Source organism: Cynocephalus volans, chromosome 8 (assembly GCF_027409185.1).
Source record: "Cynocephalus volans isolate mCynVol1 chromosome 8, mCynVol1.pri, whole genome shotgun sequence".
Taxonomy (NCBI): Eukaryota; Metazoa; Chordata; class Mammalia; order Dermoptera; family Cynocephalidae; genus Cynocephalus; species Cynocephalus volans.
Window position 1 is genome coordinate 107,923,893 of NC_084467.1, and position 15,341 is coordinate 107,939,233.

Genomic DNA, 15,341 nt, shown 5'->3' on the forward strand with positions numbered 1-15,341 from the left:
TAAGGGCCCCATTGCCACTATGGGTGAGCCTGACCAGGTGTAGAGAAGAGACCCACTGGTTGGGCCTGCCTCAGGTCTGTCCTGGCCTGAGCTGGCCTGCCTGTAAGAGACCCACAGGTCAGGCCATGCCAGTCCAGGGGGTCTCTTACATGCAGGCAGGCGATGCCAGGGGGACCATAGCAGAAAGCAGGCCAAGGGACATGGGCCAGGCCATTCAAAGAGGGCCCTTAGTGGCAGGGCAAGCCATGGCAGGTGATCTCTCAGAGGCAAGCCAAGGAGCTCTTAGTACCAAGACAGGCCAAGGTGGCCCAGGGACAGGCCAGTCAAGTTGGGCACTTAGTGGCAGTGGTGCCCTTAGTGGTAGGGTGGCCCTTAAGGCTGTGGTCTGCTAGGGGCAGACTAGTAAAGGGTGGCTGTATGGCAGAACAACCTGTGGGGTCCTTGGGCAGGCCAGGACAGGCTGACCCATAGCATTAGGAAGCCATTGGCAGCCTAGGAGCCAGGGAAGCTTTTAGTTGCAGGTGAGGGTACAGGGACCCTAAGGTCAGCACAGGCCATGGGTTCCCTTAGTGGCATATCAGGCCAGGACAGAAGTGGCCCAAAGTGCCAGGCCAGGACAGGCCTGCACTTCCCTTTAGACAGCCCAGGAGAGGTCAGGGGGTCCTTGGCTCTGGCCCAGGCTGGGCCAGGCCAGCACTGTCCTAGTGACAGCCCAGGCCAGGCTAAGGAAGCTCTTGGGGCAGGCCAGGCAGGGCCAGGTCTTCCCTACGAGCAGGCCATGCCAGGTTAGGGGGCACTTGGGGTAGGCCTGCTTGGCCAGGGGAGTCATAATTGCAGGACAGCCCATCCTATACGGTCCCTAATCACAGGTTAGGGCAGGGGACCCTAGGGACAGGCAAGGCCACTGGGCCTCTCAGTGCCAGGACAGGCCAGGGAGGCCCTTAGCAGAAGGGGTCTGTTAGCAGCAAGGGGGCCCAGAATAGTAGATCTGGCCATGGAGGCCTTTAGTGCCAAGTATTCTGTTATAGCCACAGAAAATTGGTACCAGGAGTGGGCTGTTGCTTGTGACACTTGAAAATGTGGAAATGGCTTCGGAACTGGGTGTTCTGAGTTTGGAGGAGTTTGGAGGACTCAGAAGAAGACAAAAAGAGGAGGGAAAGTTTGCAATGTCTTAGAGACTGTTTAAATGGTGGTGAGCAGAATGCTTATGGAAATATGGACGGTAAGGACCATTCGAAGGAGGTCTCTGATAGCAATAAGGAGTTTATTGGAAACTGGGGCAAAGATCACCCTTGCTGTGAACTGGCAAAGAACTTGGCGGCATTGTGTCCATGCCCTAGGACTGTGTGGAAGTTGGAACTTAAGAGCTGTGAACCAGAGTATTTGGTGGAAGAAATTTCTAAGCAGGAAAGCATTAAGGGAGCTGCATGGCTACTTGTAAGAGCCTGCTCTGAGTTATGGCAGCAAAGGCATGACATAAAGCCAGAACTTAAAAGGGAAGCAGAGTGTAATGATTTGGAAAATTTGCAGCCTGGCCATGCGGTAGAGAAGAAGAGAGCATTTTCAGAAGGAAAATTCAATGGTACTAAGAAGATTAACACAAAAGAATGGGATTATCAAGAGAAGGAGGAAAAGGCCCTGAAGGCATTGCAGAAGGCTCTGGGGTCACCTCTTCCATTTCAGGCCCAAACATCTAGGGAGACAAAACTGTCTTGGGGAACTGGCTTGAGGAGCCCTCCATGGGCTCACTGCTCAGGGCCACCTTGGGAAACTGCTTCTAGCACCAGCACCCCGGCGGCTTATAGCCTAACATCTCCCTTGGATTTCCGGTATTCCGAACAAAGCTGATTTTTTATCTTACCGACAATTTGACTTTTGGGTCATCTGTTTCTGCTATGGTCAAAGCCAGCTGGACTTGGGTTGGGTGACAAACAAGAGAGAGAGAGAGAGAGAGAAAGAGGGGGGAAAAATGAACAGAGCCTCAGGAACCTGTGAAAGTGCATCAAGAGGTCTAACATTCATGTTATCAGAGTCTGGAAGGAGAAGAGAAAGAGGACAAGGCTGAAAAAAATACTCAAAGAAGTAAATGGCTGAAAGCTTCCCAGATGTGGAAAGAGACACAAACCTGTGGGGTTGGGAAGCTATGTGAACCCCAGACAGGATAAAACCAGAGGAAATCCATAACAAGACACATGATATTCAGAGTTTCAAAAACTAAAGACAAAAAAAGCCAACAAGCAAATAAACGAAACAACAACAACAGCCTAAAGACAAAGAAAATGTCTGGAAAGTTACAGAGAAATGTGACAACTTACCTAGAGGTAAAAAACAATTTAAATGACAGCGAATTTCTCACCAAAAACCATGAGGGAAAAGTGTTGGGCACAATATTTTTCAAGTGATGAAAAACAAACGATTGTCAGCCCAGACTCCTATAACCAGTGGAAACATCTTTCAGGAATTCAGGGAAAATCAGAACATCCTCAGATTAAGAAGAACTAAGGGAATCTGTCACCAGCAGTTCCACCATAAAAGAATGACTAAAGGCAGTTTAGCTCTAAACAGAAAGGAAATAATCAAAGAAGAAACCTTGGGACATCAGAGAGGAAGAAAAAAACAGTAAGCTAAAGAGGCTTTGCTTCTTCTTTTGAGTTTTCTAAATTATGTTTGATGGCTTAAGGAGGAATTCTCACAGTGTTTGGAGTGGTTCTAAATCTATGGAAAGGAAATATTTAAGACAGGGAGGGTAATGAGACGTAAAAGGGACATCAGTTGTCTACAGTTCATTCAAAAGGTAAAATAACAACCCTGGTATACAAGAAGACTTCAAACTGTCTGTGGAAAAATGGGGTTAGAAGATAAAAATAAAAATATAAATTTTATTTCTCAACATAAGTTCCATAAGTTCAAGACACTTCTGCAAGCGATGATCCCAGACACTTAGCCCATCTCTAAAGAACCGAAGCTCCTGGGAATTTAACCAGGTCAATGCAGTCTTTCTTACATTATTAACTGAAGAAAAATAGGTGCCCTTTAAAGATTTTTTAGCATCAGGAAACAAAAAGAAGTCAGGAGGAGCCTAATCAAAACTATAAGGTAGATGCCTAACCATTTCCCATCGAAACTCACAAAACTGCCCTTGTTTGATGAGAGAAATGAGCAGGAACATTGCCGTGGTGGGGATGGACTCTGGTGAAGCTTTCCCGGGTATTTTCCTGCTAAACCTTTGGCTAAGTTTCTCAAAACACTCTCATAACAAGCAGATGTTATCGTTCTTTGGCCCTCCGGAAAGTCAACAAGCAGAATGCCTTGAGCATCCCCAAAACCTGTGTCCATAACCTTTGTTCTTGACTGGTCCCTCCTATATGATTCCAATTATGTAACATTTTTGAAATGAATAAATTCTAGGAATGGAGAACATATTAGTGATTTCCGGGGGTTGAAAATAGAAGTGGGGCACAGAAGAGAAGTGGGCATGGTTACAAAGGAGCAAAGTGATGAATCCTTGTGGTGATGGAAATGTTCCATACCTTGTTTGTATCAATGTCAATATCCTGGTACTACAGTATTAGCAATACTGGCAAATATTTCCATTTTGCAAGTATTACCAAGATGTTACCATCGGAAGAAGCTAAGTAAAGGGTACAAAGGATCTCTCTGTATATCTTCTTAAAATTGTGTGTGAATTACTCCAAATTAAAAGTTTGGAAAAGTTTATTAAAAGACATCTAAGTATATTTGTCCTTTTTTGATCTTGCTCTTGCTTTGAAAACATGAAGGTAATATTTTCCCAATGCCTTGTATTTTGTTGAAGACAGTTTCAATAAAAAACTGTTCTTACAGCTTTTCCCAAAAGAAAAGTTTAAAACTTCTACTGGTCCTTACTGTTCTTTTTTTTTTTTTTTTTTTTTTTAAAGATGACTGGTAAGGGGATCTTAACCCTTGACTTGGTGTTGTCAGCACCATGCTCACCCAGTGAGGTAACCGGCCATCCCTATATAAGATCCGAACCCGTGGCCCTGGTGTTATCAGCACCACACTCTCCCAAGTGAGCCACAGGCCGGCCCCTTACTGTTCTTCTTTGAGAACTGTCCAGATTTTTTTTCTACATCTTTCAAAAACATGGAGACCAAAAGTGGCGTATAATACTGTACTGCTCTTGGTTCTCCAGAGAACCAAAACAAATAGTACATACGTACGTGTGTGTGTATGTCTGTGCATGTGCACGTGTGTGTGTGTGATGGATAGAAGGAGACTTCCCGTAAGGAATTGGCTGACATGATTGTGGAGGCTGAAAAGTCCAAGGTCTGCAGTCAGCAAGCTGGAGACCCAGGAGGGCTGATGGTGTAGTTCCAGTCCGAGTCCAAGTCCCAAGGCAGAAGAACAATGTCCCAGTTCAGCGAAGCAGAGAGAAAGAATTCTTTCTCAGCCCTTTATCCTGCCTCAGGCCTTCAACAGACCCAGTGAGGCCCACCCGCACTGGGGAGGGCACTCTCTTTGGTTCAGCCTCTGCTGACTCACACGTTGATCCCATCCAGAAACACCATCAAAGACACACCTAGAGAAAGGTTTAACCAAATACCTGGTCACCCCATGGCCCAGTTGAGTCAACACATAGAATTAAACACCACAAATACTCTCAATAAATATGACTAATAAACTCAGCATAATGTCCTGCCTGTTTATCCCGTGACCGTTATCCCATTCTGGTGCAAAATTAGCTTCTTTTCTCTTGCAGTAGCAAATTGTAGGGGGTTCATTTCATGTGAGGTTAATTTTGACCTACTGAAGGCTCACCCCAACCCCTACCCACCATCGCCACATGTGGATTGTTGTTTTGGCAGGGCTTTCTTTTAAAAACGGTCAATAAACTCTATGCTTTGCTAACATAAGTTGGAATTCCATTTTGGCTTCATATGTCACTTTCCATTCTGACAAAATCTTAAAATATTTTTGTTGATTTCCACGAATGTGACTAATTGATATCGTGGTGCCCACTCTTAATCTAATGGTTTTCTTTATGGTTTCATTCAGATCTGAGGAGATCTATCTGCCTGGGCTGCCTTAAAACCTTTGAAAATGGCCTGTGGCTGTGATCATCTAATAGGGTCCAGTAAAATCTCGGTCATGGAATGAAGAGATGGAAAGTGAGAACTGCTAAACTTATATAACGACTTTGTCCAAACCTGTGCACCAAGAGACACCAAACCCTAGCGTGTCTTCTAGCAGCGTAAGGGTGTGTCCCTAGTGTGACACCAGTCTGCCATTAAAATGCCTGCCTGAGAAAGCTTAAGGTTACCAGAATTACTGTTTGTTCTGGCCACATGTGAAGACGGTGATGATGGTCTCCTGACCTCCCTATCTTAGAGCACTCACTAAAAAGGGGATCCTTCCTCTGCCCCTTTGAGATGTGTACAAGTATGTACCTCCCACAGACTCAGGAGTGTCCCCTGAGGATCTGCAAGCCATTCGTTTGAAGTGTTGTCATCGGGAAGGCTTGCACCTCCATCTCTCATTCTCTGTGGCAGGACAGAACTCTAAATTCAATGATTTCCAGGAAGCACACTCAGCTGTCCTGACTAGTCAGACGCTTGCACTGACCAACCCTTTGTAATTTTTCACTTGTGCCTCTTCCCCCTCCTCGTTCTCCCACAGGAATGCCCGGTCACCTCTGCGCAAATCACAGCAGAGCTCAGCGCTTTCCTCTACTGTCAGTAGTTACTGCATCAAATCTGATTTCATCACTTTAACTCATGTCCAGCCTTTTTTTTTTTAAATCTTTGACAAAGAAGTACAAGTGATCGTTTTTAGTGACAAAGCAGCTGCAAAGAGAGGCATAGACATGACAGGAAAAGGAGGGATCACCTCATCCTTCTCATTTCATAGGCACCCATTTCTACCTGGTTTTAATGAGCCTAAGACTTGGCTGGAGCATCTTTCTGTGGCCCTATTGTAAGACTTGAATAGGCTGTTAGTGACACTTGGTGTGACCACAGCTACCTTCACAGATGCCACTAGGGGTTCAGAACAAGGTGAAGAAGGGACACATAAGAAACTGATTTTGAAAGCTGATTTCTCTTCCCATTCCCCAACTAGAGTGTGCGTGATATTGCTGTGTGATATCGGTCGAACTGCAATTTAGCACAACTCCTTTTCAGATAGTTGGCAGTTTCTCATAAAGTTATATATACACATATCCTATAATCCTGCACTTTTACTTCTACTTATTTCCCATGAAAAATGAACACACAGCTCCATGAACGCTTCTAGTAAAATGTTCATAGCACTGTCATTGATACCAGGCAAAAACCGGATACAGCACAAATGTCTATCAACAGGAGAATTGCTGTACAAAGTGTCGTATAGTCATAAAATGCCGAATGCTCTGCGATAAAAGCAAGCAAACTACAGAAAAACATGATAACCGGACAAAGCCTCCAAACACTGTGTCCAGGAAAAAATGTCTGTCAAAAATATGTTTTTGAACACCTAAAACAAGTCTATGTTAATGTGCCTGACTGACACTCCTGTGTGATTTTATTTCTATGAAGCATTAGAACACAAGAGTGGTTCCCTCTTTGAGATATTTTGGTGGGAAACTTCCTGGGTTGATAAAAATGCTCTATAGCTTGGTCTGGCTGATGGTTACTAGGGTTTATACACGTATCAAGTCTCATTGTATGCTTTTTTCCATTTACATTTTTAAACATAAAAGTAAAGTTAGTTATTTTTAAAACTGCTGGAATCTCATAGATAATGATTGTATTAGTTCATGGTTTTACCCTGATACATAATTTTTACTTTCACATATCCTGTGAAATCTCTACAAAAGACTTTAGAGGAAATTAGAACTTTTTACACTTCCTAGCCTAGACAATGCTAGAAGTTTGGAACATCATATATCCCTTTACCCACCACCTGATCTTCAAGCTGTTTTCGTTAATTTTATTTCACCAAATATTTTACGTCACATAGACACCATTATTGTTGCTTGGATAGTAATGTTTATTTGACATAGCCATGTATTTAACGTATCCACTGCTCTTCATTCCTTCCTTCATTTTGCACATTTCCCTTGGGGTCATCTAACCTCTGCTTAACGAACTACCTTTTGCATTTCCTTTAATTAGGGTCTGGTGATTGTCTGGAAAAGTCTTCACCGTCACCTAAAAGATATTTAGTCTTGGGCTAGTAGCCAGTAGTAGGTGGAAAATAAGAGTATTTTAGCGTTTTAATGATGTCTTCTTTTTTTTATTGCTTTTGCTGAGAATTCAGCACCCAATCTTTGGACACAATAGGAATATTCCCCCTCTGAGTGTTGCTATAATTTATAGTTTTAATTATCTTTGGTGTTCAGCAGTTTTACTGATGTGCCTAGCTGTGGTTTTCTTGTCCTTCTCCTGCTTGGACTTCATAGATCTTCTTGCACATGTGGCTTGATATCTCATCAGGTTTATTTTTCTTAATCATCCATAATTTGGAAAATTTTTTTCACTGTGGTTTCTTCCACATTTTCTGTCCTCTACAACTTCTGAGACTTTGACTACATGTTTATTAGGCCTTTATGACATGACTTATATCTTCCTTACACTCTTTTTTAAAAACTTTCCTTCCTTTTAGTTCTCTATGCTTATGTCTGGATAGTTTGTACTCGTTTATTTTCAGGTTAATAATCCCATTTTAGGTGAATCCCAACCGCTATTAAACCAATCTATTGACTTTTAGGAAGGATAGCTTTTGCATTTTATTAAATGTCTAAATTTAATTTATTTTATTTCTAATTATACGGATTTACTTTATGTCTACTCATTTAAATTCTAAAATTTTTTATTTTATTTTATTTTATTTATTTTAGGAGTCAGAGGGAGGCTGGCTGGTATGGGGATCTGAACCCTTGACTGAATTTTATTTTTATAATGTCCATTTTACTTTCTAAATAGATCCTTATTCTCTGGGGGAAAAATTTATTGTCTTCTGGTTTTTGAACATCTAAAACATATCTTTTTAATGTTCTTCTGTGATAACATCAATATCTCCATCACCTGTGAGGTCAGTGTCTATTGTGTTCCTCTATTTTCTCATGCTTCTATTTCTCTTTATTACTAGAATATTCTCATTGAATGATGGAGACTTGTGTGAAAAATTACGGAAGTTCTCGTTCATGATGCCTCTCTCTGAAGATTATTCCCCCTCACCCCTCAGCAGGCAACAGAAGGGCAGATCACCTCACTCTCACCTTTGACTCAGCTGATTTGCAGTTTGTTTCCACTTGTGGCAATCTCTCATTTTTCTGTGTTACAAATTCAGCTACAAGTTGTTTCCCTTAGAGAAACATCACATTTAAAACATAAGTAGCAAAATATTTTTTCTAGAAATTTTAGTTGTCTTATTCTATGTTTCTGTAAGTGATAATTACTGTCCTTAATATAACTGTGGCAGTAATTCTTTCAAATGTTTTAGACACCGAAATCATCTATTCCCTCCAGAGGAAGAAAATCACGCCACTTTGTTTCCTGAGAAAGTACTTCACATTTATAAAATGATAAGAATCCATCAAAGTAGTGGGCATTCTAAAGGATTTGGTTGCGGTCAGTGACATCATTTAAGGTGGAAACACAGGCAATGGTATCTACGAACAACACTCACCAGTGAGGGAAACAAAAGGAAATAATTAAGCGCTGTTAGATTTTGGGGGACCCTCATTGCTGAGAATCTGAATAATTCTGTGATACTCTTTTGAGTTTGTCAGGACATTCTCTTTTTCAGGATATGAAGGCATTGCTTTTCATCCATTTTTAATAAGGGCTGAACTTGCTTAAATTCCTGGAAATTATTAAATGTTCGTTTGTATCATTGTCAGAAGTGCTCCCGTTGCTGATTCAGTTGCCTATTTGTGATGATATAAATGTCTTTTCTCTCCTTTCTGTAGTGTGATTTAAACAATCCTTAAAGGACATTGATTTTTTCAGCTGTTTAGTCACTTACTTGAATATATCAATGAAAGGAAGCCGCCCCTTGCATGCTAGAAAGTCAGTTTTCTTCCTGTACTAAGGTCTTCTTTGGGTGTACCAGTTTAGAAAAGCAGCTTCCCTGTGGAGCTGAGAGTTGGGGAGGAGGAAGGTCTGTTGTGTTTTAAGAACATACCGAATGTAGATATGACAAGATATTGGAAACTATTGAGCCCTTCAGATTCTTTTTTCTTTTTTTCTTTTTTACCAGACTTGGAAAGAGAAGGTATGAATGGCTTCTCATTGCTGCAGTCTCAAACATCAGGAAATACCAGAATCCTCAGGATACTAACAGGGATTGGATCCCTGTCAGCCACCAGCCAACAGAGATTGTCCCCAGAAGTGCACTTCATAACACCCAAACCAGAGACCCACACTGATGGGAGAAAATAATGACGTAACAACGAGACAGAGAGAGGGGGAGAGAGGGCTAAGGGGAGAGAGACAGGAGAGACAGACAGAGAGACAGAGAGAGAGAGAAGCAGAGAAAGCCAGAGAGAGAGAGACTTGTCCAATATCCACACTTAGTATGTAAAACCCAGAGAGAGCAATTTAGTTCTTGCGGTACAACAGAACGACCGAGGGAACAGAGCCAACAGCTCTGAGGATCCAGCTCCGCACCACGCGCCTGTCAGGTGCAGGATTCTACTGGTCCAGCGATGGGTCTCAGACAGGCTAATTATTATGGACAGGCCTCCGCCACCCCAACAATCTGTCAGGGAAGAATATAGAAACAGTTGTGTGACACTAGTTTACCATCGCATGGGAGGGACAACCGGCGTTAGACTGTTTTCATCAAATAACAGCCACACCACGAATTATAAAGAAAACAGGAAAAGGGAAGAGAAAAAAGTCTGGGACCATTGTGATTTTTCTCCTTTTGGATAAAGGGCTTGGCAGAAAGCTGTCAAAGAAGTCACTCTGGCCACGCTTCATTGGACCTGCGTGACTAGGTCACCACAGAAAACAATTACACTTAGTGGAGAACGACAAAATACCTTGGAAGTTCAGCTGTCTGACTGTGCAACAGAACATCCGTGTGTAATGTCCACCTTGTCCTGCTCTACCTGCCCCTTAGTTAATGAGGGGGCACCAGTGTCCTTGTTAGAACAGCACAGATAGACGTGTAGAAGTTCGTTTCCCAGCAAGTACATGAAGAAAGGGACATGGATGGAGCTGGGAAATAAACCGGAGCATGATTTGGTACCGCTCCCATGGGAGAAAAATTTGCAGAATTTGCTAAAATTAGAGGCATTATAAAACACTATAATGTAGCAATTGCACAGTCAGTTCTGTACACGATGGAAATCTCTGCGCAAATGACAAAAGATACTTATAAAAGAAGGATGATTGCAGCATTATTTGGAATCATAAAACCATGAAGCCAACCCAATTTGAAAAACGTTTTGGGAAGGGTTAAATAAATGATGCACAAACTAAAGAAGAAACGCTTTTTAAAAAACAACGGGGAAGATAATTACGATGGTGATCCCACTGGTCACACGATGGATAGAGCAACCACTAAATCCAGGCACATCCTGGGGACAGGATCCTGCTTTGGCCTGATTTACACGTAAATGTCACCGCACTCGGCGAAGCCTGTAAAGGGCAGAAGATCGCATCGCGGCCGAACTGGGCTTTCCCGCCTCCTGTTTCAGGAGCCGCCGAGCGCACAGCCGGTGCTTCCTGAGAATCGGGTCGGGGAGGCAGGGGCGGCCGCTGACGGGTACCAGGCATGAGGCGACCCGCACTCCGGAAAGAAGACAGAGGACGTCTCGTTCCCTGGTTGTCAACGTGCAGCTGACCGACCGCAGGCACGAGTGAAAACGGAAAAGTGGCGTCCCTGGGTGGGCTCGAACCACCAACCTTTCGGTTAACAGCCGAACGCGCTAACCGGTTGCGCCACAGAGACGCCTCTCGCGCCGCCTTCTGGCTCCACCCGGTGAGCGCTCGACTCCCTCCGCCTCGCGCGCGCGCGCTCGCTCTTCTGTGCCCCAGGATCGGCCTTGCAGGGCGGCCGTGCAAGCGCCAGAGCCTCGGAGAACCCGAGACTGCAGAGCGGTGGACCGCGGCGTCGGTCACGCTGGCTGATCCCGAGGCGAGAAGCGCAGCCCAGTGGCCCTCGGCCCGCCTTGCCCGTCGCCTGCTTCACAAGCCAGCGCCCCTGAAGACGCCCGGGTCCGCGACCCCTGCCGGAGCCGCGTGGGGCCCAAGAGGAGCCGGACGCCCGGTGGGCTCCCGTCATGGCTCCTGCCATCCTTTGCGCCGCCTGCACCCAGGGAATGAGCCTGTGCCCACCCTCGTGAGCCGCCTTCGGGGCCGCTGTGAAGCTTCCGCTGCCATCTTCGGATTCCTGTGTCCAGCACAGGGCTTGGACGAGGACAGGGTCGTGGTGACCGTCGCTCTCGGGTCCCCTCGACGAGAACAGGGTTTGGCATCCACCAGGGCGCTCAGTCAGGACTTGGTGAGTGAACCCACCGTCTTTAGACTTTAGTCCCTTGAAAAACGCTGAGCGTGGAAATCACGAAAGGTTGTTCAAAGGGGAAGTCGCTGTTCAGAAGCCTCTACTCCGTTGATTTCTCAGCACCCCGTGGCGCTGGCAACGGGCAAGGTCTCCGGTGCCCCTTCTGCGCGGTTCAGCTCCGAGCACACAACCGCGCCGTGCGGAGGCGGCGGAGGCACCGAGACTGGAAACGCGAAGAGAAAGAAGCCGGGGAGCGGTGGACGGAGACATTTAGACCTCGGAAAAGTCCTGTGCAAAGGTGCAGGCTGGTCTTGAGGGGTGAGAATTGTTTTTTTATTGTAGCAGAATAAGGAGGAAGGGAGGGGGAAATGGGGAGAGAATAGGAAAGAATGAACAAGGCAAGGACCTGTAGCTCCCCAAGAATCAGCTTTCCCAGAAGAACAAGGGAGAAAACTCGGTGTCTGGGGACCCGGAAATTCCGGAAAGAGCAGAATCATCATCACTGCCATCTGCATTCCTTTTGACAAAGGAGTGGCTTCTATTGTTTGTACAAGTGTTTATTCATGAGCTATAATAAAACCCTTTCTATATGTTCTTGCAATTTTGTTTATTTTGTTGTTTCATGATTACAAATAATGATGCAGTTCTCATTTTTCTGGCGGCTGATGGGCATGGGAGTTCAAGCCCTTAACCTTCGTGTTATCAGTACCAGGCTCTACCCAAGTGGGCCAACCCGCCAGCCGTCAGCCATCACTCTTGCAGAGGACTGTGTGGCCACTCGTGTATTTCCATAGGGTAGAGTCCCAGAGAGCAATCGCTCTGTCATAGTGTTTATATAGTTTTTACATCATTACGTTTCTCTCCTTTGTTGGCTTATTAGCTGTATGTACCCTTTCTTTTGTTATTTTAGTGATTGCGTTAGGGTTTCTAACATACTTCTTTAATGTATCTCATTCTGCCTTCAAATGGTGTTATAGCTCTTCTGGCTTCTGTGGTATTGATGTCTTGTATTTTGATTTTACACGTTATGAACCCCACAAATGGTTACTACTTTTGTTTAATCAGTCAAATGTTTTAAAAAAGATTTATATAATAAGAAAATAGTTAGTATATTTAACTAGGTAGACACCATTTGCAGTGTTCGTTTTTGTGTGTACAGGTCCGTACTTCCATCTGGTATCCTCTTCCTTCTGCCTGGAAGATTCCTTTAACATTGCTTGTAGTGTAGGTCAGCTGGTGGTGAATTCTTTCAGCTTTTGTATGTCTTTACATATCCTTATTTCACTCACATTATTAAAAGATTTTTGTTTTGGCGTAGAATTTTAGGTTAACTCTTTTGTCTCTCAGCACTTTGAAGATTTTATGAGGTTTTGTCACTTATATATTATCTTTCCCGTTTATGTAAAAATGGCATAGGGGGGCTTCTTGTGCATGTTATATGATTTTTTAAATGTGTATTTAAATTTAATAGTATCAAAGTGAAAATATTCATCATGAATGTCCTAGATTCGTCTTAAGTTCCACCAACAGTGCACTTAAAGTAAAATGGCCCCAACCTAAGGGTACAAACCCACCTGGCTGAATTGTAATTTGTGTGCATGAGACACTCTCAGCAGCATATGCTTTCCCTGGTGTAGTGGTTTTCATGCTTTCCTCACACCTGAGTGTCCTCAGTTCAAAACCTGTTAGAAATCGTTTCCATGGCTAAAATATTTTAAAATACTCTTACTTCAAGTAAGTGCATTAAAACAAACAAACAAACAAACAAAAACTTAGTTGCATCCCTGGAATCCATAGAAAGCCTGAGGAGGGAAGACCAAGAGCTACAGGTTCACTTGCTACCCAAGTGAGAAAGAGGAAGTGTTGCTCGTAGTCAGGACAACGTCTGCTTTGGCAGGAACTCGATTCGCCGGCGACTGGAGGACTGCGCCGCGGAGGAGGCGGACTTCACCTTCGTGGTGCCCTTGGATCCTCATAAGATTTCTTCTTTTCCCTTTGATCTAGTTCCACCTTCCCCTTTCTGTTTCTTCAAGACTGTTCCCGGATCCTTACTGTACAGGACCCAGGAGGGCTGCTCTTCTCCCGCTGGTCCCTCCCTGCCTGGGCGTCTTCGCAGCTCAGACCGACCCCGGACGTTCCTGCCCGCGGTGAGAACACGAGGAGTCAGGAGCGCAGCGGGTGCCAGGAGCGCGGGTGCCAGGAGCAGCCACAATCGCACCGCCTGCGCCCTGCGCACCTGCGGCTGGCGGGCTCCTGGCAAATCCAAGCTTCTCTGCAGGTCACGGGGAAGAGGCGTGGGGATCCTGACCCGGCGAGAAGAGCCTCGCCGAGAGCCCTGCCCCTGGCCCTTGAAGACAGGCCCACGGGGGCTGATTTTGACGGGCAGAGCCAAAGGAACGTCTCAATGGTGGCCCAAACCCCGAACCCGAGAAAACGGCCCTCAAACCCTGACGTCTGAGCGAGCTGAGCATCGCAAGTCGAATCGGTCACGCCTTTATCAGGACAGTCGTTTGCCAAAATTCAGAGACCAGAAAAGAGAAAGATGGTGCAGATCACAGTCTGCAAATAACAAAAAAGGAAACAATTTTTCTTTTTCTTTTCTTTTTTTTTTTTTTTTTTGTCTTTTTTCTGACCGGCTGCACCGCGCTCAGCCAGTGAGCGCACCGACCGTCCTTATATAGGATCCGAACCCGCGGCGGGAGCGCTGCTGCGCTCCCAGCGCCGCACTCTCCCGAGTGCGCCACGGGGTCGACCCAGGAAACAATTTTTCTGACAAATTGGACGTGCGCCGTGAGAAAAGGACCCGCCTAAGGACAACTCTGGTTTTGGGTCTGGGCATATGGAAGGACGGAGCTGCCACCCACCAAGATGGGTTTAAACTGCAGGTGCAGCAGGCTGTGGAGGATACAACTGGAATTTAGTTCCGAGTCCTGGGCCTTCCTAAAAAGAATTTTCTTTCCCTGAATGAGGAACGCTGATTCCGTGCCTACATCCTTCCGCGTCCTCTTCGGAGGCTGGTTAGGCCGCGGTCTCGGTGCTTGGCCCCTTCTGCCGCGGCGCTTCCCCGCTCCCGCCTCCTCCCCGCAACCTCGTCCGCTGTCCCGGCTACAGCGACCGTCTCTTCTCCCGCTGCCCCTTCGCAAAGGCGCATCTCTAGGTCAGCTCGCTCCGGGGCTTGTGGACCCGGCAGGCTGCCCCTGTGCGCCACTGGCTGAGGGGGTGGCACTCTGGTCGTCGCGTGCGGGGTCGCAATGAGAGGAAAGCAGGGAGGCAGGGACAGGATGGCCTTCTGGGGCGATTCTTTGCAGGGATGGGCAGCACTGAGAAAGGCTGACGGAGCTTTCCAGAGGTCAGCGCAATGGTGGAAGTATTTTTTCTTTTTATTCAAGTGTGTGCCATGAGGCTCACCGGTGATCTAGGGGCTAGGATTTGGTGCTTTCACCGCCAGGGCCGGGGTTTAATTCCTGATCAGAGAATGGTCTCTCCACCTTACTGTGGGGTCGTGTTCTGTACTGTTTGCTGTCCACCAGCCGCCCTGGCTCCAGTTTCCCAACACTGATGGAGAAATAAGGTTAACGTCGAGCCTAAAATTGAAACTATTTAACTAGGATACATTTCAGACAGTGGAACGCTAGCTTAAAGGTAGCGTGTATTTAAAATTCCAATGTATACAGCCCACAAACAAGTAAGCGCCAATTACACGCCCAGAATTCTAAGAGGCTGCATTTCCCACCACATTAAACACCAGTACTAGGACTTCTGGTCAAGATGGCAGAATAGACGGTCCCCAGCGTCTCTCTCTCCCACAAATCAACCAATTTACAACTATGAAAACGCAACGACAGCCAAGCTGGGGCCGCTAGAGCTCA

At 45.6% G+C, this 15,341-nt stretch overlaps 1 non-coding gene across 1 annotated transcript; it reads right to left on the reverse strand.

Annotated features, from left to right (window-relative positions):
* Positions 1-10,846: 10,846 nt before the first annotated feature.
* TRNAN-GUU (transfer RNA asparagine (anticodon GUU)) lies at positions 10,847-10,920 on the reverse strand. Its single transcript has one exon. It is a non-coding gene; the product is annotated as a tRNA-Asn (tRNA).
* Between the last annotated feature and the right edge of the window lie 4,421 nt (positions 10,921-15,341).